Source organism: Leptonychotes weddellii, chromosome 5, assembly GCF_054177405.1.
Source record: "Leptonychotes weddellii isolate Sample4059 chromosome 5, ASM5417740v2, whole genome shotgun sequence".
NCBI lineage: Eukaryota > Metazoa > Chordata > Mammalia > Carnivora > Phocidae > Leptonychotes > Leptonychotes weddellii.
Window position 1 is genome coordinate 13687903 of NC_138373.1, and position 21429 is coordinate 13709331.

A 21429-nucleotide genomic window follows, 5' to 3' on the forward strand; every position below is an offset into this window, starting at 1 on the left:
GGGAGAGGGAGAAGCAGGCTTCCCGCCGAGCAGGGAGACCGATGTGGGGCTCGATCCCAGGACCCTGGGATCATGACCTGAGCCGAAGGCAGACGCTTAACGACTGAGCCACCCAGGCGCCCCAAATACTTCACAAACTTAAAGTTCCTTTCCTACAAGTGTTTTCAAATACAAAGTTAACAAAAGCTAAACAAATTTATTTCCTCTGCAAAAAATGACAACATTTCTGTAACCTTCACCACAGTAAATGTCACCGCTAATTAAAGAATAAGTTAAGCTCTGTACAGGGATACGAAAAGTAGATGAGAGAGAAAGCACACTCTCTGACCCCCTCCCCTAAATTCATCCCAACTTCAGTGAGCGACTTGCACAAAGATAAAGCGAGAAACCACCAGGGCTGTGACGCTGCCTCCCGGCAAAGTCTAGGGATCTAAGGCACTCAGAACACAGGCAAAAGGCAATTTTCACAAGCATGTGATTAAGGTCTTTTGACAAAGTACCTAGAGCTCTGAAACGAGTTCAATGACCACACTAAACATCAGGTGGCAATTTAAGTTGGCAAAAGGCTAAGATTATCGCTGAGTTACCTCAAGCATCCCGCAAGTTAGGAGAAACACCAGTCACTTTAAAAGGGGAGGAAAAGGGCTGTTAAACTTGCTAGAGACCAACCTGGCCACACACATCAACAGCATTAAAACCCAGTACACTCTTATCTCTACAAACTTCACCTGAGAAAATACTCATTGCTGAAGACAAAGATTTAACTAACATAGTTATCTTAGGAGTGTTTAAAATGGTAAAAAATGAAAAACCAGATATCCAACAATAGTAGGGAAATGGTTATGGGATGATATATCCCCAGCAGAAACACTACAGTCATTAGACACACAGGATCTATAATAATATACACAGAACAAGGCTATTCAGGTTTTTTTAAGTATAAGAGTATATGTGCACATAAGCACCCATATGGGGAAAAAAAAGACAAATAACAAATCCTCAAAATGGTTCTCTCTAGCTGCTGAGATTACATATATCTTCTTCTTTTAAAAATATTTCCAAATGAGGGGCACCTGGGTGGCTCAGTCGGTTAAGTGACCGACTCTTGGTTTCAGCTCAGGTCGTGATCTCTGGATCATGAAATCGAGCCCCATGTCGGGCTCCCCGCTCAGCGGGGAATCTGCTGGATATTCTCTCTCCCTCTCCTCTTCCCGCCCACGCTCACGCATGCATGCACTCTCTCTCTTACATAAATAAATAAATCTTTTAAAAATTTTTCCATCATGAATATGTATTTCCTTTGTAATAATTTCTAATAATAAAATTTATAAATATAAATAATCCTCAATAGATCCTGCTGCTCTCGTGACCAAAATAGAACTTCATTAAATCTTTTTTTTTTTTAAGATTTTTTTTTAAGATTTGACAGAGAGAGACACAGCAAGAGGGAACACAAGCAGGGGGAGTGGGAGAGGGAGAAGCAGGCTTCCCGCTGAGCAGGGAGCCCGATGCGGGGCTCGATCCCAGGACCCTGGGATCATGATCTGAGCCGAAGGTGGATGCTTAACGACTGAGCCACCCAGGTGCCCCGAAACTTCACTGAATCTTAATTCTATTCACTTTCTTCATGAATAAAGGTAGGGGTGCCTAGATGGCGCAGTCGGTTCAGAGTCCAACTCTTGGTCTCAGCTCAGGTCATGATCTCAGGGTCGTGGGATTGAGCCCCGTGTCAGGCTCCGTATTAGGTGTGGAGTCTGCTTGAGCGTCTCTCTCCCTTTCCCTCTACCCCTCCCGCTCATGCTTTCTCTTTCTCTAAACTAAATTCTTTAAAAAATGATGAAGGTGATAAATAGGATAAATAACAGAACTTTTTAAAACCAAACTAGAAAAAAAATAAATAGAAAACAGGATGGTCCTCCAATACGTCCCAGTGCTAAAGAAAGGCAAAGCTTAACTTGCAGTGATTTGTGCTCAGAGGGATCTGTAAGAAACCAAAAATAAATGAAGAAAGAATATTTAGGTGAGGTTCCTCCAGACAACCCAGTACTGTGGGCTCCTGGGGCAGGTGGTGCATAGAGGTTCTCCAGACAAGTGTGGGCTCCTCCACTGGGGCAGAGATTGAGACGCCAGTGGGGGGCACAGAGGGAAGGAGGTGACCATGAGCCAAAGAGGTACCCAGGATGGTAAGGTGTCTTGAAAGGCAGGAGAGAAGAGCTTCAAGAAGGAACAGGTACTGAGAGGTGAATAAGTATAAGGAGTAAGAAAAGAAAGGATCTGAGTCTCTCTGTGCTTTAAAAAGTACCTAGTTGATGGGGCGCCTGGGTGGCTCAGTCGTTAAGCGTCTGCCTTCAGCTCAGGTCATGGTCCCAGGGTCCTGGGATCGAGCCCCACATCGGGCTCCCTGTTTGGCGGGAAGCCTGCTTCTCCCTCTCCCTCTCCTCCTTCTGTGTTCCCTCTCTCACTGTGTCTCTCTCTCTGTCAAATAAATAAAATCTTAAAAAAATAAATAAATAAAAAGTACCTAGTTGAAACTGGGCTTGCATAATCCTCCACCTGGCAAGATCACTGGTGACCTTTAAAACCACACTCTGGCAGAGGGAAATCAAATGGGAAGGAGGTAAGAACAAGGATGAGGAGACAGGCAACAGGTGAACACCACTGCTTCAAATGAAAGGGACATGTGATAGGGTCAGAAGTGAGGAAACTGACAAGAGAAAGGAGCTACTCAAAGAAGGTGGCTGCCCAAGGGACCAGTGCCACTGAAATATGTAATTTTGTATCTTGATTTAGCATTTTATTAGAAAGAAAGGAAATTAACATTGATTATGCCAGATAACGAGCCCTTTCACAGGGTCTCCCTCTCTCCCAAGTATACCACAGAGCTATGTGCTTAAGTTTAAAACTATAATCTAAAACTAGAACTTAAGTTCTGCTAAACGACAACCTGTGACCCGACCAAAAAGTTCACTCTACGTGAACAACAAAACCACCGTTCATCTTAAACCAGATTTTTGGCCTAAAGCTAAATGGGAAATTCCTTAAACCTCTTCTATAAAGTCGCGTCCTTTTCAAAGTTTGGAAGAGACTAGGAGTTGGCGGGGGCGGGGGGGGGGGGATGCCACAGGGAAGATGAGAGGGGAGGCTTGGAGAGCCTGTTCTGTATGCCTACCCCAGGAAATACCTTGCTCCTGTGCTAAGAGAATAGCAGGAACTCACCTGGATGTGGGAGAGGGGCCCGCTTTGAATGTAAAAATTAAAGTAGCATTCCTCAAATATCCTGAGCCTAATAAAGAGCATTCATGGATGTGATACCAGATCATCCAACACTTAGCAGAGAGGAGGGCACTTGCTGGCATCAGAGAAACCCTGGGCGATCTCAAGCACCCAGCTACCACCCTTCCTCCCCTACCAAGAAGCAGCGAGTGTAGACAGAACAGACCCTCAGAGAGGCAAGTAAGTAGTGATGAAGACAAAGGAACACTTCCAGGCGTCCAATGAGGTCTCAGATGCTAAAGCCAAAGTCGGAATTGCAGTCCACACGCACCTCCCTGCAGAATGTGACACACTGGGGCACGACGTCTTACACGGCCAGGGAGTCCCTTCTGCTCAGATCTGGCCACCCTGTCCTCCTCACGGCAGACACACCATTCACAGCTTCCCGTCAATTTTCCACACCTATCTCCCACCCCAGATCCAAACATCCACCTACGGGAGCTCTCTACTTAGCTGGCCCACAGGTTACCTTGAGCCAACCAGGCCAAAACTTCTACAAATCAGCTCCTCCTCATAATGACAGACGCAGCCATCCACCCAGGGACCACTGTCAGCCGTTCCGGGGTCTCTCCCCCGCTTACAGTCACCAGTCTAGCAGCTCCCGCCTTGTAAATGTCACTCACAAGCAGCCGTTGCTCTGCCTCCTTCGGCCAAACTGAAAGCTGAATGTATCCTGCCCGTGTTGCCCCGCTTCTGATGCTTCTGCAGCCCCTACAGCAGGCCCGGCCTCACACAGAGCAGACGCTGAACAAGAACATCCGACACGACCGCCCACTGTTTACGTGAGAGGCACACTGTTCTAGGAGTTTTGCACATATTGTATATGATCCTCACAACATCTGTATTTACAGATGAGGGAATTAAGGCCTGAGTAAGTTAGCTACCTTAGCCAAGGCCATACAGTAGTAAATGAACCAGGATTCAAATCCAGTCAGCCTCCAGAGCCAGCGCATTAACCATTAGGCACATTACTGCCTCCCAGTAAATGTTATGGATTTGGATAGAGTCAACCCTAGTCAACCCCCAACAAATGAGATAAAAACCGAAGAGTATCCATACAATTCTGTGGTTAAGACATCAGCAGTGATACAAGCGAAAGCCCTTTCACTATGGTGATGTGAGGAAGGAAGAAACAACCAGACTACAAAGTGCTAAGGAGAGAGTATCATTTTTAACAGCGACTACTTAAAACATGCCCTGTGCCAGGCACCATGCCAAGTGCTTTATCTACATGGTACTTTTTAATGCTCACAACAATGCTAGGTGGATACTACTATCCTGATTTTACAGAAGAGGAAACTAAGTCAAAAGAGGTTAAGTAATTTGTGCAAGGTAGTAAGTGGCAGAGATCGACTCTGACTTAATTCATCTGACCTCAAAAGCTGTGTCATCAATCACAATACCAGGCTGATAAGTAGGTGTCAAGTCCAACGCCAAGTTGAAAAGAAACAAACAAAATTTTCCTATGCCACGGATATATAAAGTGTTTTTAGTCATGGACTTCAATCAAAGCACAAGATCGATTTTTCTGAAGTTTAAAATGGTTAACTTATTTTCCATCTCTATAAGCAAGGCAATTCGTATCTCAAAACTCTCATCAATTAGAGTATAAAGCAAAGAAGAGTAGAATCTTCTGTCAATGGCTTCTTGTTTCTCAAGCTAATATAATTCATAGTGTAGAAAAAACTTTCACATTAACTCACAAGTTTAAATGATCAAGACAAATTACAATAGAAAGCATAAAGTTTTAGTTACTAAGCGTGCATTTTAGGCAACACCAGTACTCAAAGACAAAAAGGAAAGGAACAACATGAGCTGACATAATTACATGTTTGTAACCAGACTTATTTTCAAAATTCGGACTCAGGCTGTACTTCCACTCACTTATAATTAATGAGTGGTTGGCTCCATTTTCGAAGTCATAATATAAAAATCATGGTAAACTCCAACATGCCCCTCTCCCTTTTTAAAAAAATTAATTCACCATAGTTCCAAAGTGGAAAATAATTTATCTTTTTTCTTTAATTTTTTTAAACTGCTGACCATCTTAAAAACCAAATTAAAAGTATCCCCATATTAAAGTTTAATGACTTGGGAGTTCAATTAACAGATATTAAAAAAAATAAATCATGAGTGATGACAAGATTAAATCAACACTAAACATGCAATATGAAATTATAACATCCAAATTCAGTATAATGACTGGAAGATGTTGTGAAAACAGCACTTTTAACCAAACAGCATAAAAGTCCAACTGGCAAATGACCCTACTTTGCAGACTCTCATCGCCAAAGGTTGCTGTATAGTCCCCAGGACTACACTTAAGTCTGTAATTATACACAAACTACAGACCTCTTGTCAAATTTATTCAATTTGTACCAGGGAAAGGTAATTTAAAGATCTCCATATTTATCAAAATAAATCCAACATGGAAAATCAATTTGTTAAAAACTCTCTTTCCTCCATTTCGTTTATCACTATGATACTGTGCTCATTTTATTTTTTAAGTTTTTTATTTAAATTCCAGTTAGTTAACATATAATAATATTAGTTTCAGGTGTACAATTTAGTGATTCAACACTTACATCCCCCGGTGCTCATCACAAACAGTGCCCTCCTTAATCCCCATCACCTATTCCACCCATCCTCTCACCCACCTCCCCTCTGGTAACCATCAGTTTGTTCGCCATAATTAAGAGTCTGTTGCTTGGTTTGCCTCTCTTTTTTCCCTATGATCATCTGTTTTGTTTCTTAAGTTCCACGTATCCTTTTTTTTTTTTCATTTTAATTGGAATGTCATAGTAAGTTACTTTTTAAAAAACCCTCTTACATGACAACAGAATTCTGCAGCATGTTATTGACAAAAAACATCATGCAGATTGTCCATCCCTGGACTAATGTCATGCTGTGGCCCCCGTTAAAACCACTCTTTTTCAGATGCTTATCTATAACGAGGAGACAGAGCAGTGGGTAGAGATGGAAGAAGAGTCTAAAAGAAGCATTAAAAAGTTAAGAGGGTGCAGTCGTGAGCATGTTTAAAGAAAAGGATAAGCCAGTGAGGTCCTGAGACTAGTCATAATGTTGCGAAGCAATTACATGGCATCCTACTTGAATGGCTTCAAAGGTTCCTGACAATACTGGGTAAGAGGAATAAACCACATGTCTGTGAAGTGAACTAGATGTCAGTAAACACACTCAGGAACGGGCTAAAGAGCTTGCCATCCATCACTTGGCTGTTGCCAGAGTGGCAGAGACCATACTAGAGCTGTGTTCTTGCGAACTAAACACAGGCACGGAAACAACTTGCAGACACCAAATTTAATTTCCTGATTGTTAATACCAGACATAAATCACAATCAGCATCTTTTTCATTGTCCTTAAAATAAGTTAAGCACTGCTTTGTGTCACTGGCTGCATAACAGAACAAAAGAAACCCACCAAATGAAAACAATTCTTTAGAACCCAGAAATCTACCAGAAGCCAGACTGGGTAGCCTGTGTTTTTTTTGTCTTACCTTAAAAAAGCATTTAACCGGAGCACTTGAGTGGCTCAGTCAGTTAAGCGTCCGACTTCCTTTTTTTTTTTTTTTTTAAGATTTATTTATTTGACAGTGAGACACACAGCGAGAGAGGGAACACAAGCAGGGGGAGTGGGAGAGGGAGAAGCAGGCTTTCCACCAAGCAGGGAGCCCGATGTGGGGCTCGATCCCAGGACCCTGGGATCATGACCTGAGCCGAAAGCAGACGCTTAACAACTGAGCCACCCAGGCGCCCCAAGCATCTGACTCTTGATTTAAGCTCGGGTCATGATCTCAGGGTCCTGGGATGGAGCCCTGAGTTGAGCTCCATGCTCAGCCGGGAGTATGCGTGAGGATTCTCTCCCTCTCCCCCTCGCCTCACTCTCTCTCCCTCCCTCCCAAATAAATAAATCCTAACAAAAAACAATAAGAATAAGAATAAGAAAAGCATGGGGCGTCTGGGTGGCTCAGTCGTTAAGCGTCTGCCTTCAGCTCAGGTCCTGATCTCAGGGTCCTGGGATCGAGCCCCGCATCGGGCTCCCTGCTCCGCGGGAAGCCTGCTTCTCCCTCTCCCAGTCCCCCTGCTTGTGTTCCCTCTCTTGCTGTGTCTCTCTCTGTCAAATAAATAAATAAAATCTTTAAAAAAAAAAAAAAAGAATAAGAAAAGCATTTAACCCTTAACCGACTTCCCCTGCCAATGATTCTAGGCTCCCACTGTCCAACCACCTTCCTTTATGAAGCTTAACCGTAACAAAACCCCAATAATTGTTATCTCCATATGGCAATTGCGTCCTGCCACTTTTTTTTTTTAAAGATTTTATTTATTTATTTGAGAGAGAGAGAGAGAAAGCACGAGTAGGGGGAGGGGCAGGGGGAGAAGCAGGCTCCCGGCTGAGCAGGGAGCCCGATGTGGGACTCGACCCCAGAACCCCGGGATCATGACCCGAGCCGAAGGCAGATGCCCAACCGACTGAGCCACCCAGGCACCCCGCGTCCTGCCACTTTTTATAGCCTATTGCTTTCTCTAAGTATGTTCCCTGAGGGCAGAAACAATTTGCACCAAGGTCTTGCCTCTCTTCCCTGCAGCAGCTGCAGCTACAGCCCAGACAGAGGTGAGCTCAATCAGCATTTGGGGATCTCAGTACCCAGACGTGGGTGGCAGCCCCGCTTCCAGTCCACCTCAATTAGGCCACAGAAATTCTTCCCACACCTTTACTAGGAAGTCAACACAATGCCTCCTTATCCTAGGAAAAAAAACATGCTTGGAGTCATGAAGTACACCTCAGCTGCACAACAGGTCAATTTCCTTTTCTTAAATGGGGAAGCTGGAAAGTGTTCTTACCCTTCAAGCAATTTCATATACAGACAGCACACAAATGCTCAGACCCCAAGCTGACCAGAGAGCTTCAGGGACAAAACAATTTATTAAACATTCGTCATCAAATTAATCAAATTCCAGCACTGGAATTTTTCCTCCCACTACCTCCCACAGCGGCTCACCTTGGAGGCAGGAAAGTAGCAGTTCAGGAGGAGCCGCAATCTTTCCTGCGTTAAAGCAGGCTGCAAAGAAGCTCCCCATTCATCACCGAGGGCTGTAATCCGCTAGTTGACAACTAAACTACAGGCAACGGATTCTTCAACGAAGGCCCCCTCACCAGCTGTCCCCCGGTTACGCTGTTCACACAATTCAAAACAGCACAACAGGCTTGGTTTTATTCCTAATGGTGCTTATCAAGAGAAACAAAACTATGTGCCTCTAAATTACCCCGAAGCCACTCCTTAATTTACGAAAATATGAGTGAAGATAATAATCCGCCCCATCTCTCCGTATTTACCAAGCTTGAAACATAAAATACCACTATTCAAAGTTTTTGCACATACGCGAATCTCTCCCTCCCATCTTCTTTCTGAAATGTGTATACTTCGCAAATGGAGAAGTAAGGCAAACACGACCCAAAGTCAAAAAATGGCAAACTACCAAAATGTTCCCCGTGCCAAATCCAAATTATCCAACCTCAGGTCCATACGTGGGAAGTCCTGCCATCTCGGGGGCGGCAGGGCACCCCTGCTCCGGGTATGCAGGTGGACCAACCCCGGTGGCGGGTGACCAGGCCCAGGCCGGCGGAGCAGGCCAGACCTGGGCTAATGCGAAGCGACCCCCACCGGCAACTGGGGCGGGGGCTGCAGCCCCGAGAGGCGGCGAAGATACCCGGCCAGCAGGACCGCTCCCAACCAGCGCGTCCCCCTCCCGGCCCCGCGCTCAGCCCCGACCCCAGCCCGCCGGCCCCGGCTCACCCCGCCCCGGTGGGCAGCGGCGCGCCCCGGGCCCAGCCGGGCCAGCTGGTCGGCAGACGCCCGCGGCCGCTCAGAGCTCACTCGCGGCGGCGCGCGGCGGGCCCGGGGCCGCTCGGCACCATCCTCCCCGCCGCGCCGGGGGCGGCGTCGGGCTCCGCGGGGCCCAGGCGAGGACCAAAGGCCAGTCCGGCTCACGCCGTGGCGACACAGACTCGTCTCCGGGTCCGGCAGCCGTGGTTTCCGGGTAGAAAAAACGCCACCGCCAACGCTGCCGTGACCTCCGACACCTGGCGCCCGACGGCGGCGCGGCCGGGACAAGATTCCTTAGTCGCGGGCGGCAGAGACCACGCCCCCTGGTGGGGTCACGTGGGGAGGGGCTTGCGTGTGAGTACGAGGGCTGTGTGCGTCCAGACGTGGAGTGCGTGCCGTGCTTTCCTGTGTCCGTGTGTGAACGTAGTGTCGTAAGAGTGGCGTTGTGGAAAGCGTGCGTGCGGGGTGCGCGTGTGTGGACCTGCGTGTCGGTGTGCGTTCTGTGAAGGCCGCGTGTTGTGCACGTCGGTGGATCTGTGCGCGTGTTTGGTATGGTGTGTGATGGTTCTAAGTATAGGATGTGTGCATACATAGGTGTGTATGCTGTGTGTCTGTGCTCGTGGATTAATCACTGCCCATGAAAGTATAATTTAATGCGGTGACTTTGTAAAGTAATTTGGCATTATCCAGTAAACTGGAAGATGTACATCCTTTCGGGAGAATCTGTTACCCTGGAGAAACAATGGCACATCTGCACACGACATAATAAAGAATGTTTATAGCACCACTGTTTGTAGTCACTAAGAACTGAGGGGAAAAAACCAAATGCCCATACGGTCAAATGTAAAAAAAGACTTCAGTATGCTCTTACATAATCAATTTCAACAATGAAAATTGTTGAAAAGAGCTGACAACAGCCAGGTTCACCCTAAGGCTACAATATGCTGGGGGAGCAAGCTACAAAATGATACATTGCAGCGTAATTCCATTATATAAAATCCCCCAAACATAATCTAATCAGCATATTGTTTAGAGATGCATGCATAACTGGTAGCACTCAAAAAAACAAAACAAAACAAAACAAAACCCATGAGAAAAAGATGCGCAAACCTCATGTTCCGTGTTAAGAGACTAGAATGGGGAAGGAGCTCCACAGGGTACTTCAAAGGTACTTTGAGCAAGTCACAAGCACTCTGAACCTCATGCTCTTCATTTCTGAAATGGGGATGATGATACCAGCTTAGTCAAGTTGGTAAAAATCCTCCGCTCTGTAAACTGTAAAGCACTATCCAGAGAGAAGTTATGTGCTGTGAGAGCTAACTGTGGTAGGACCTGAGCTGTTTGTCAAAGTTCCTGCAGGGTACTGATCTCTGGTCAAGGTATGATGCACACTGATTTAACAGTATTGTTTTGTAACCCATGGGTTCAAGGAGCTTCAGAGTAGTTTATGTCAGCTTCTCAGCATTATTCGTTGATAAAAGCCAAAGGGTTCTGCAGTTGGGGCTAGTTACATAGCAGGAATATGCCTGTGTGACTAGCAAAATATTAAAAAAAAGAAACTAGCAGAGACTCTCTTTTGGGCTCCCTGCTCCAAAGTGTTCCGTGCACATGTCGCTGGTTCCTGCCCCAGGAGTGAAAGTGAGTTCTGTCTTGGCTCAGACAGAAGTAGGGTAACGGAGCCCTGTGCTTGGCGTTTCCAGCAGGCCTCTTGCTATGAGAAAGCCTTTGGCTGTGACGCATTATCTGTTACTTAAAGATTACTGCTATATTTAAAATGAATGTTATTAAATTTGTAGACTGAGGAAAACGAACAAAAAAGATATTACTTCTATATTGTATTTTTTTTCCTGTAATAAACTAGACTTGTTAGTATTTGTCACTTAGCATCCTGGGAATCTTCTTTAGCAACTAAAGCCTGTTAAACCATCTCAGAAGCTGGTGTCAGATACAGGATTTACTGAAAACAAGAACAACAACAACAAAAAAAACCCTAACTCACTCTTAACTCAAAATATGGCTAGGGCATTACCAGAAAGAAAAAGGGTGATTCTGATAAAGAGGATCAAAATGAACAAGTTACTGTTGGTTTGAAGTAGCTCAGGCTTTGAAATTAGACACTAGCAGTAAAACATTTCAGTGAAATCTGGAAATGAAAGAATCTGAACCTCAGGAGCCAGAAAAATGGACCAGAAGGGAACTGCAAACTGCTGTCAGGTCAGCTAAAAATTCAGTTCTGTGGTTGCTGCTTTGAGCATCAGCAAAATGAAAGTAAGTTTGGAATCTCCTTGGGGTGAGCTCTGCCCCTTGGAGCTGGCACTGTAATATCTGATGAATCAGCTAATTCTGTGAGATGTATGACAACAAAGAAGGTAATTTCAAGTGAGGCAAGATGACGAGGGCAAGAAGCCATAGAAATAAGGGATTAGGGCACCTGGGTGGCTCAGTCGGTTAAGCGACTGCCTTCGGCTCAGGTCATGATCCTGGAGTCCCGGGATCGAGTCCCGCATCGGGCTCCCTGCTCGGCGGGGAGTCTGCTTCTCCCTCTGACCCTCCTCCCTCTCATGCTCTCTGTCTCTCATTCTCTCTCTCGCAAATAAATAAAATCTTAAAAAAAAAAAAAATTTAGAAATAAGGGATTATTCAGTGAAGGAGCTGAAGCATTTTCTTCTAGATCATTACAGACATCATTCTAATAAACCTTTGTTAAAAGGACTCCTGAGAATTTTAGAACGAGGGCTTTGAACACTTCTGACTAAAGGGGAATATTTGGGCCCACCAAATATCGGCTAAGACCTTTGTGGGGATGGTTCAAGGGGAAGCCCCTAGACTTCTAGAATGGATTAAGAGAAGGGCAATATCAGTGCCCCTCCCTTGTCAACACCTGCTGAAGCCTCAAAAACACTGCAGGTGTACGCAGTACTGAGCTCCCCGCATAACGACAGAATCAAGCTTCCCAATGGGATGTCCCTCACCCAGGCTACGACCGACGCTGTGGTCCAAGGAGTCCCACCAGCGCTGGCACCATATATGACTTTGCTATTGAGACCACAGGAGGGTGTAAAAGAGGCAAAATCCTTTACCCCAACTACCACACAGAGAATTTCAAAAAAAAATTTTTTTTAAAGATTTTATTTGACAGAGAGAGCACAAGCAGAGGGAGAGAGAGGGAGAAGCAGGTTCCCCGCTGAGCAAGGAGCCCGATGTGGGACTCGATCCCAGGACCCTGGGATCATGACCTGGGCCGAAGGCAGCCGCTTAACCGACTGAGCCACCCAGGCGTCCCGGATTTCAAAATTTTTAAAAAATCAGTAGCACAGCCACTTTGGGAAACAGCCTAGCAGTTCCTCACTGACATTTATCAACAGCATTATAATAGCCAAAAAAAAAAGTGGAAACAGCCCACATGTTCATCAACTGAGGAATGGGCAAGCAAAATGTGGGACATCCATACAATGGAACATTATTCACTCGTGAAGGGGAATGAGGTACTGATACTTGCTCCAACATGGATAAAACTTGAAAGCATTATGATAAATGAAGGAAGTCAGTCACAAAAGGCCACATATTATATGATTCCATTGGTATGAAATGTCCAGAATAGGCAAATCCATAGAGACAGAAAGTGCATTAGTGGTTGGCGAAGGTGGGAGGTGGTAACTAAAGGGGGACAGGGTTTTTGGGGGGCCAATAAAAACATTTGAAAATTGACTGTGCTGATGGTTGCACAACTCTGTGAATACACTAAAAACCATTGAATTGTACCCTTTAATTGGGTGATTTATGTATATGAAATATATCTCAATAAAGCTGTATCCAAAAAGGTTAAAACTTTACAAAAGAAAGAAGATCAAACCAAGAAAGGGATCAACAATTCAGGCTCTAATCATGTAGAAATCTTTAGACAGTTAATTTTAAAACTCATGAAAAAGGAGGAAATTGACAGAGTGCCACCAAAACCTTGATGGAATTTTATGGAAATCTGGGGATCCCACAACTAAGTCTCCTCAATGTCCCTAGGATGGAAAATCCCAAGGCTTAGGGAAAGACAAAGGTTCCAGTGAGCCTATAACATTAGATTCCAAAATACCCACTTTTTTTTTTAAGTTTTATTTATTTATTTGACAGAGAGAGACACAGCGAGAGAGGGAACACAAACAGGGGGAGTGGGAGAGGGAGAAGCAGGCCTCCCGCGGAGCAGGGAGCCCGATGCGGGACTCGATCCCAGGACCCTGGGATCATGATCTGAGCCGAAGGCAGACACTTACTGACTGAGCCACCGAGGCGCCCCAAAATACCCACTTTTAATATAAAGGTGGTAGTCCTTTTTCCCATACTTGCAAATTTTCTTTAAGATTGATATTATTTCAATTTTAAATTTAAATTCAAATTTTAAATTTAAGGACATTCCTTATTAAAAAAAAAATCAAGGCCATAATGGAGGAAGAAGACTGACACAAAGGCTGGGGTCTCTTGACCCAACTCCCAGGGTGGTTCTTAAGGCCAACATGCGGTGGAATGGCCAAGGGTGGAGAGGTAACTCTTGTAGGTCTCCTGGGTACAGGAGCACATTTGCAGTGTTGCCTAGGCCTGCTAACAAGCCCTTAGGGGCAACAGAATTAACTCAGGGGGCCATGGGGATGCTGCTGTGAAAGGGACCAAAATTAAAATCTGGTCAACAGTTGGAATATGTTGGGGCGCCTGGGTGGCTCAGTTGGTTAAGCGTCTGCCTTTGGCTCAGGGCACGATCTCAGGGTCCTGGGACCGGTCCCCACATCGGTCCCCACATCGGGCTCCCTGCTCTGTGGGGAGTCTGCTTCTCCTTCTCCCTCTGCTCTCCCACTCTGCCTCTTCCCCTCCCCTTCCCCCTGCTTGTGCTCGCTCGCTCTCTCACTGAAATAAATAAAATTTATTTTTAGAGGCGCCTGGGTGACTCAGTCGTTAAGCGTCTGCCTTTGGCTCAGGTCATGATCCCAAGGTCCTGGGATCGAGCCCCGCATCGGGCTCCCTGCTCCACCGGAAGCCTGCTTCTCCCTCTCCCACTCCCCCTGCTTTTGTTCCCTCTCTCGCTGTGTCTCTCTCTGTCAAAAAAAAAAAAAAAAAATCTTAAAAAAAAAAAGAAAGAAAAAATCTATTTTTAAAAAAATTGGAATATGTGATTTGTGTTTTGTTTTGTTTGGAATATGTGATTTGTAAATGTATGCTGTGATGGTGTCTCCCTTACCTGCCTTGTTTTTGTGGTGGAGTCAGGGCAGAGGGGAGGGGCCAGAGCAGAGGACCTACCCAGGGGTCTTACTTACTGTACCCTTTCCTCCCTCAATACTGGACCTGGTCGTGTCTGCACTGGAACTTCAGTGAAGGGCTCCAGAGGCTGGAAATATTCCACAACAAGATATCATGTCCATAGATTTGGACCTAATTGCAGGATTTCAAAGAGATTGACAGGACTGACTGTCCCTTCCCCACACCCCGCCGCGGTGGAGCTGACTGCTGAGATGTTTTGCAGCCTGGTGGATGGGATAGTTACACTTCTCTGCACTGATCCAATCAGACCCTCCAGATGAACTGAAGGGGAGGCTCTTCCCCATCTCCTGTTGCTACCAGCAGGACTACGTGCATAGTGGGGAACCACAGGACCTTCCTTCAGAAAGGACTGGATTCAGATTAATGATATATGGAAGAAGATGAGATTGCTCCCTGAGGGGAAAGGGAGCGAATAGCTTGTTAAAAGGGAAAATCTCACCAAATTTCCATGCCTTGTGAGAAACTTAGAGGAAGAGAATAAATATGGTCTCTTAGCTTTGACTCAGACGGTCCTTGGAGCAAAGAACTCTGTTTGCCAAAAATTCCTCTTCTTTGAAGAGCCAACAAGTGGCCTGAGCACTATGAAGAACAGCTTGGCAGATCCTCAGAAAGTTAAACGTAGAATCACCATGTGACCCATCAATTCTAATCCTAGGTATACACACCACAAAGAATTAAAAGCAGGAACTAAAACAGATACTTACATATCGACGTTCATCCAACCATTGTTTGCAGTAGTCAGAATGTGGAAACAACCCAAATGTCCAGAAACAGATGAATAGGCCAACAAATTGGCATATACATACAAAGGAATATCATCTTTAAAAGGAATGGAATTCTGATACATGCTACAACATGGATGAACCTTGAAAACATGATAAATGAAATAAGCCAGATACAAGGAACAAATATTGTGATTTAACTTTCATGAAGCAGCTAGAATAAGCAAATTCATTAAAACAGAAAGTAGAATAGAAGTTACCGGGGGTGCGGGGAAGAGGGAATGGGGAGTTGTTTAATGCTACAGAATTTCTATTTGGGATGATGAGCAACTTCCAGAAATGGATAGTTTTGTTTGATTGTTGCATGAACTGTGAATGTACTTAATACCACCGAATTGTACACGTAAAAATGGTCAATTTAAGTTGTAAATATTTCATCACATTAAAAAAAATAAGTGAGCTGACAATATCCAACCTAATGACCTTCTGGGCATGGTCTATGTCCTCACAACCGGTGAACAGTTGTGAGGTCTGTGTGACCACAAGGAAGAATAGGAATGTGGCTGTCTTTCTGTTGGCATTTCACATTTGGTCATGAAATAATAGAGACAAGGCCTCTGACCTATACTCCTATGAGAAATAAGATATGGTACATGAGAAAAGGTAGATTTTCTTGGAAGGGACAAAATAATAAAAAATAGATTAATTACGGGTTAGTCAACAGAAGTATGCCATAAAGCACAGATAGTCATTGAGCAGGGAGGAAAAGAATTATCAAGTACAAAATGTTTGTGCTTGTAGTATTATTAGATGGATCAGCTCTCTAAATGAGTACCAACCCCCCCCCAAATTACTGCAAACATTTGGAATCTGTGTGCACACTCGAATTCTCTGTATGAACAGAGTGCCTGTTCCAGAGTGTTCTGTGCACATGTAGGTTGTTCCTGAACCGAGAGAGGAGTAATAGGACCTTGCACCTGGCTTTTCCAGATCCTCGGAATAAGATGGCCTTTGGTTGTGATACATTTCCTTATTCTAATGCTGTCGCCACCTTTGTGCCCTTTCCATGAATAAACTGTAGATTTGTGAGCATCGCCATGTTGAGTCCTGTCACTTTGGGTCTTGAGCAAGTCAAACCCACTTGACTACCGCCATCCGGGCGGTTTGGCTTCATTAACAATCATTGGGCTCCTGATGGACTGCACTGGGACAAGGACACATCCATCACCTCTTTGGCATTCCTGCCAAAATGCTAAAACCCGAATCTAATCCTCAGGAAATGAGCAAACAAATCCAGGAGGAGGGACATTCTGTAAAATATCTAGTCCATGCTCTTCAAATGCATCCATCTCATGAAAACAGGAAACAATCCTTCCATGATGTGTATCAAGTCATCATGATGTACAATCTAAATATCTTACAGTTTTTTTTTGTCAATTATATCTTAATAAGCTAAGGGAAAAAAAGAAATAAGGCTGGGCAACTGTTCTAGATTAAAGACCACTAAAGACACATGACCACTAAAAGCAAGGATTAATCCTGCACAGGAACCATGCACACGTAAAAATTTGTGAAGTGCATAAATTTTATGTTGTGTTGTTACCACAATAAAAAGTAAAAGACATAAAAAGAGTGGGGGCCCTGGGTTGGAAAATTTGGATATGGTCTGCTTATTGCATCAATGTTAAATTCCTGTGGTTACATGAAAGACTGTCCTTGGGGCGCCTGGGTGGCTCAGTCGTTAAGTGTCTGCCTTCGCTCAGGTCGTGATCCCAGGGTCCTGGGATCAAGTCCCACATCGGGCTCTCTGCTCCGCGGAAAGCCTGCTTCTCCCTCTCCCACTCCCCCTGCTTGTGTTCCCTCTCTTGCTGTGTCTCTCTCTGTCAAATAAATAAATAAAAAATAAAATCTTTAAAAAAAAAAGAAAGACTGTCCTTATTCTTAGGAGATACATACTAATGTAATATATATATTTAGATCTATACAAAATAGAAGGATTGAGTTATCTGCACCTAAGAGAGAGAAAGGAAGCGAATGTGACAAAATGTTAAGTGTTGAATCAAGGAGAAGGGCATATAAATATTCATTATAGTATCCTTGCGATATTTCTGTAGATTTGACATTTCTCAAAATAAAAATTTAGAAGAAAAAAATAATAATCACTGTAATACATTAGGCCAGAAGTCAGCAAACTTTTCTGCAAAAAAAAAATATATATTTTAAGCTTTACAGACCATATGGTCTCTGTTGCAACTATTCATCTCTGCCATGTACTGTGAAAGCCACAGAATGAATGGGAGTGGCTGTATTCTAATAAACCTTATTTACAAAAGCAGGTGGTGGGCCCGATTTGGCTGCAGGCCATATTTTCTGACCCCTGCTTTAGGCTGTGGCCAACTCAGGGCAATTCTGTTGCATCTTACGGTCCACTAGAAATTCATGGCTGCTCAGGAATTGACACATTGTTAAAACGTGAATAAAATATTGTAGCTTGAAATGCTGTCATCCTAATCTCCCAATAACTGACGACCTAACAGCCACACCCCACTTGAAGCATCCTCTCCTCTTTTTCATATTGTCCCTAATAAGAACTTTTCAAATCTCATCTTCCCAGCATCCAAGGGCTAAAGCTCCAATGCCTACCATTTTCTCCTTTCTCAGTTCTCTGAGATCTTGGGAAGAGTTAGTATATAAATTGGTGGTTAGAAATGGGGGACTCTGTGGCAGAGTGTAGAATGGCGCAGCCACTATGGAAAACTGTATGGCAGTTCCTCAAAATATTAAACATAGAACTACCATATGATCCAGCACGTTTGGGTGTATTATCCAAAAGAACTAGAAGTTCGGATCTTGAGGTATCTGCACTCCCGTGTCCATTGTAGCACTATTCACAATCGCTAAGACATAGGAATAATCTAAATGGCCATCAACAGATGAATGGATAAAGAAAATGTGTAGGGGCACCTGGGTGGCACCCTCGGTTAAGCATCTGACTCTTGGTTTTGGCTCAGGTCACGATCTCAGAGTCCTGAGATCGAGCCCCGTGTTGGGCTCCACACCGGGCTTGGAGCCTGCTTGAGATTCTTGCTTCCTCTCCCTCTGCCCCTACCCTACCTTACTCTAAATAAATAAATCTGAAAGAAGAAAGAAAGAAAGAAAGAAAGAAAGAAAGAAAGAAAGAAAGAAAGAAAGAAAGAAAGAAAGAAAGAAAGAAAGAAGAAAGAAAGAAGAAAGAAAGAAAGAAAGAAAGAAAGAAAGAAAGAAAGAAAGAAAGAAAGAAAGAAAAAGAAAGAAAGGAAGGAAGGAAGAAAGAAAATGTGTACACAATACAGTGGAATGCTACTTGACTTAAAAAAAATAATTCTGCAAAATGGAACCCAACATGGATGGACCTTAGGACGTAAGGTATGATTCCACTTATATGAGGTATTTAAAACATGGGCGCCTGGGTGGCTCAGTTGGTTGGGCGACTGCCTTCGGCTCAGGTCATGATCCTGGAGTCCCGGGATCGGGTCCTGGGATCGGGTCCCAGGTCAGGCTCCCTGCTCGGCGGGGAGTCTGCTTCTCTCTCTGACCCTCCCCCTTCTCATGTGCTCTCTCTCTCTCTCTCAAATAAATAAATAAAATCTTAAAATAAAATAGCCAAATTCATAAAATCAAAGATTGGGATGGTGGTTACAGGGGTTAGAGGGGGGATAGAAAATTGGGAGTTATTAATCAACAGTCAAAAAGGTTCAGTGAAGAAAGATGAATAAGCTCTAGATAGCTGCTGTCCAAGTCAACGATAATGCACACGTAAAAATTTGTGAAGTGCATAGATTTTATGTTAAGTGTTGTTACCACAATAAAAAGTAAAAGGCATAAAAAGAGCGGGGGCCCTGGAGCTCATCTGCTTGGGTTTGAATCCTGGCTCCCCACTTCAGCTCTGTGATCTTGAGCAAAGACCCTCGCATCTCTGTGCACCAGCTTCCTCTCTGTGCCTCAGGTTAATTAGTATTACTTACCTGCAGGATTAAATGAGTTCTTCCACATGAAGCACTTAGCACAGCGACTAGCATGTATCAAGCACCAATTAATGCTACCTATTATTATTCCCGCCAAACTAGGTTTGCTAGACCCATTTAAGAGGTAATACCTTTTAAATGCTTGCTTAGCATGCTACCTGGTACATCAGGGCTAAATACATGTAAGATTTTGTAATTATTCCACGAGGCAGCTCAACAGCGTCACTTCCCTTGTATCTTACACCTAACTCTTGAGCTATTTAATTTTTCATGTTTTTACACCTTCCCCTTTCTCCTGGATTGTAAGCTCTGGGACACGTGTCTTTTCGCAGCCCCTCCAGCCCCATTCTGTATATGTAGTCTGGGCTGGAATATATATAGGGCATAGACTTAACGCAGTTTTAAAGGGAGAACCTTGAGCAGACCACCTAGTTCAACACCCTACTGATTGGTTCATCTAAACCCTAAAAAGACAGAGCTTCCAGAATGAGTGACTACTACTTAGGAAATGATAAGAGAAAGTTTTCACTTGAGATAGCGATCGCATCCATCCACCCCTCTGACTTTCCAAATCGGGAGAAAATGCCCAGACTCCTTCCCCTCCCCTCCCCCACCCCACCCGCTCACCAGAAATTCAGGTTAATTCTGAGGGCGGACTCAGTGCTCAGGCGAGGTGCCTCCATATTTAAGAATGCTTACCAATCTTCCAGCTGCCACTCCAAATCCAAGAAACAAGATTTCTTTCAGCTTCATTGACTTTTTATTAAGGGAGGGAGCAACTTTCTTCTGGCAGTGAAACCATTCAGCAGGTGTATACTTCTGTAAAGGGAATTTAAACCAGACACCTACCCCTGCAGACAGCTCATTATTCTTTTAAGGAGGGGTAGGTCTCAGAACCTTCCAAGAGGGTGATTCTACCACTGGAGGTGGCATTTTATATTGGCAACCACGAGGGGTTGCCTGGGAAACCTTGTTTAGAGACCAACTGTGTCACTTTTAAAACAAACGTCTCCCTTAAAGAGCTAACCTGCGGCTATTACAGTTCTGTGTTGTGTGGTGGTTTGGATAGCTTTAGTTCTTATACTCTTAGAATAATTTTCTTCATTTTTCTGATTATAAAACAACCATGGCATTATATAAAGTTGGGAAAATTTAGAAAATATTAAAAAGGAAATTAAAACCATCTGTAATAACCCACCCAGTGGTAACTACTGACAAGATTTTGCTGTAGTTCTTTCTTTTTTTCTAGCATTGCATGGAATTTTATTTTATTTTTTAAAGATTTTATTTATTTATTTGAGAGAGAGAAAGAGAGCATGAAAGGGGGAAGGGTCAGAGGGAGAAGCAAACTCCCTGCTGAGCAGGGAGCCTGATGTGGGACTCGATTCTGGGACTCCACGATCATGACCTGAGCCGAAGGCAGACGCTTAACCAACTGATCCACCCAGGTGCCCCATTGCAGGGAATTTTAAAACAAACTTGGAATATGCTTAACATTGTGCTAGGATAGTTTTCTACATAATTGCTATTTAATTTAAACACCCCCCTCTACACAATTGAAACACTGAAAATGTTAACTTCTGTAGTCAATATTTTTTATAGAAATCTTTATTGTGTTTTTTTTTAATTATTTTCTTAGCATAGCTTTCCAGAAATGGGATTACTGTGCCAAAAAGTAAAAAGGTTTTTAAGACTCTTGACATATAGTGCTGATTTGCTATCTGGAAATTTTATAATCTGCTCTTCTATCAATGAGGCATATTTCTCTGTACATTCATAGTCATAAAATGTTATTATAAAATTTTGCTTTTGCCAATTTGACAAGAGAAAAATTATGTTATTAAATTATTTTACATTTCTCTGATCACTAATGAGGTTGAAATTTTTCATCTGTTGCTGTCCATTTGTAAGTTTAAATGGTGAATTGTTTGTTCATGTCCTTTGGGCATTTTTGGCTTTATTTGTTTGTTTAGAAAAAGAGAGAAAGCAGGGGTGGGGAGAGGCAGAGGGAGAGGGAGAGAGAATCTTTTTTTTTTTTTTTTTAAGATTTTATTTATTTATTTGAGAGAGAGAGCACATGAGACGGGGGGAGGGTCAGAGGGAGAAGCAGACTCCCTGCTGAGCAGGGAGCCTGATGCGGGACTCGATCCCAGGACTCCAGGATCATGACCTGAGCCGAAGGCAGTCGCTTAACCAACTGAGCCACCCAGGCGCCCGGAGAGAGAGAATCTTAAGCAGGCTCACACCCAGCATGGAGCCTGACTCAGGGCTTAATCCCATGACCCTG

At 43.9% G+C, this 21429-nt stretch overlaps 1 protein-coding gene across 2 annotated transcripts in view; it reads right to left on the reverse strand.

Moving 5' to 3' along the window:
• The window catches only part of TMEM248 (transmembrane protein 248), a 33032-nt gene extending 23697 nt beyond the window's left edge, over positions 1 to 9335 (reverse strand). The window contains exon 1 of one of the 2 annotated variants that reach the window (XM_081819636.1): positions 9086 to 9335. The gene's annotated coding sequence lies outside the window, so the exon portion shown is untranslated. The remainder of the gene's footprint in view (positions 1 to 9085) is intronic. The other variant, XM_081819635.1, reaches the window with a different exon arrangement.
• Between the last annotated feature and the right edge of the window lie 12094 nt (positions 9336 to 21429).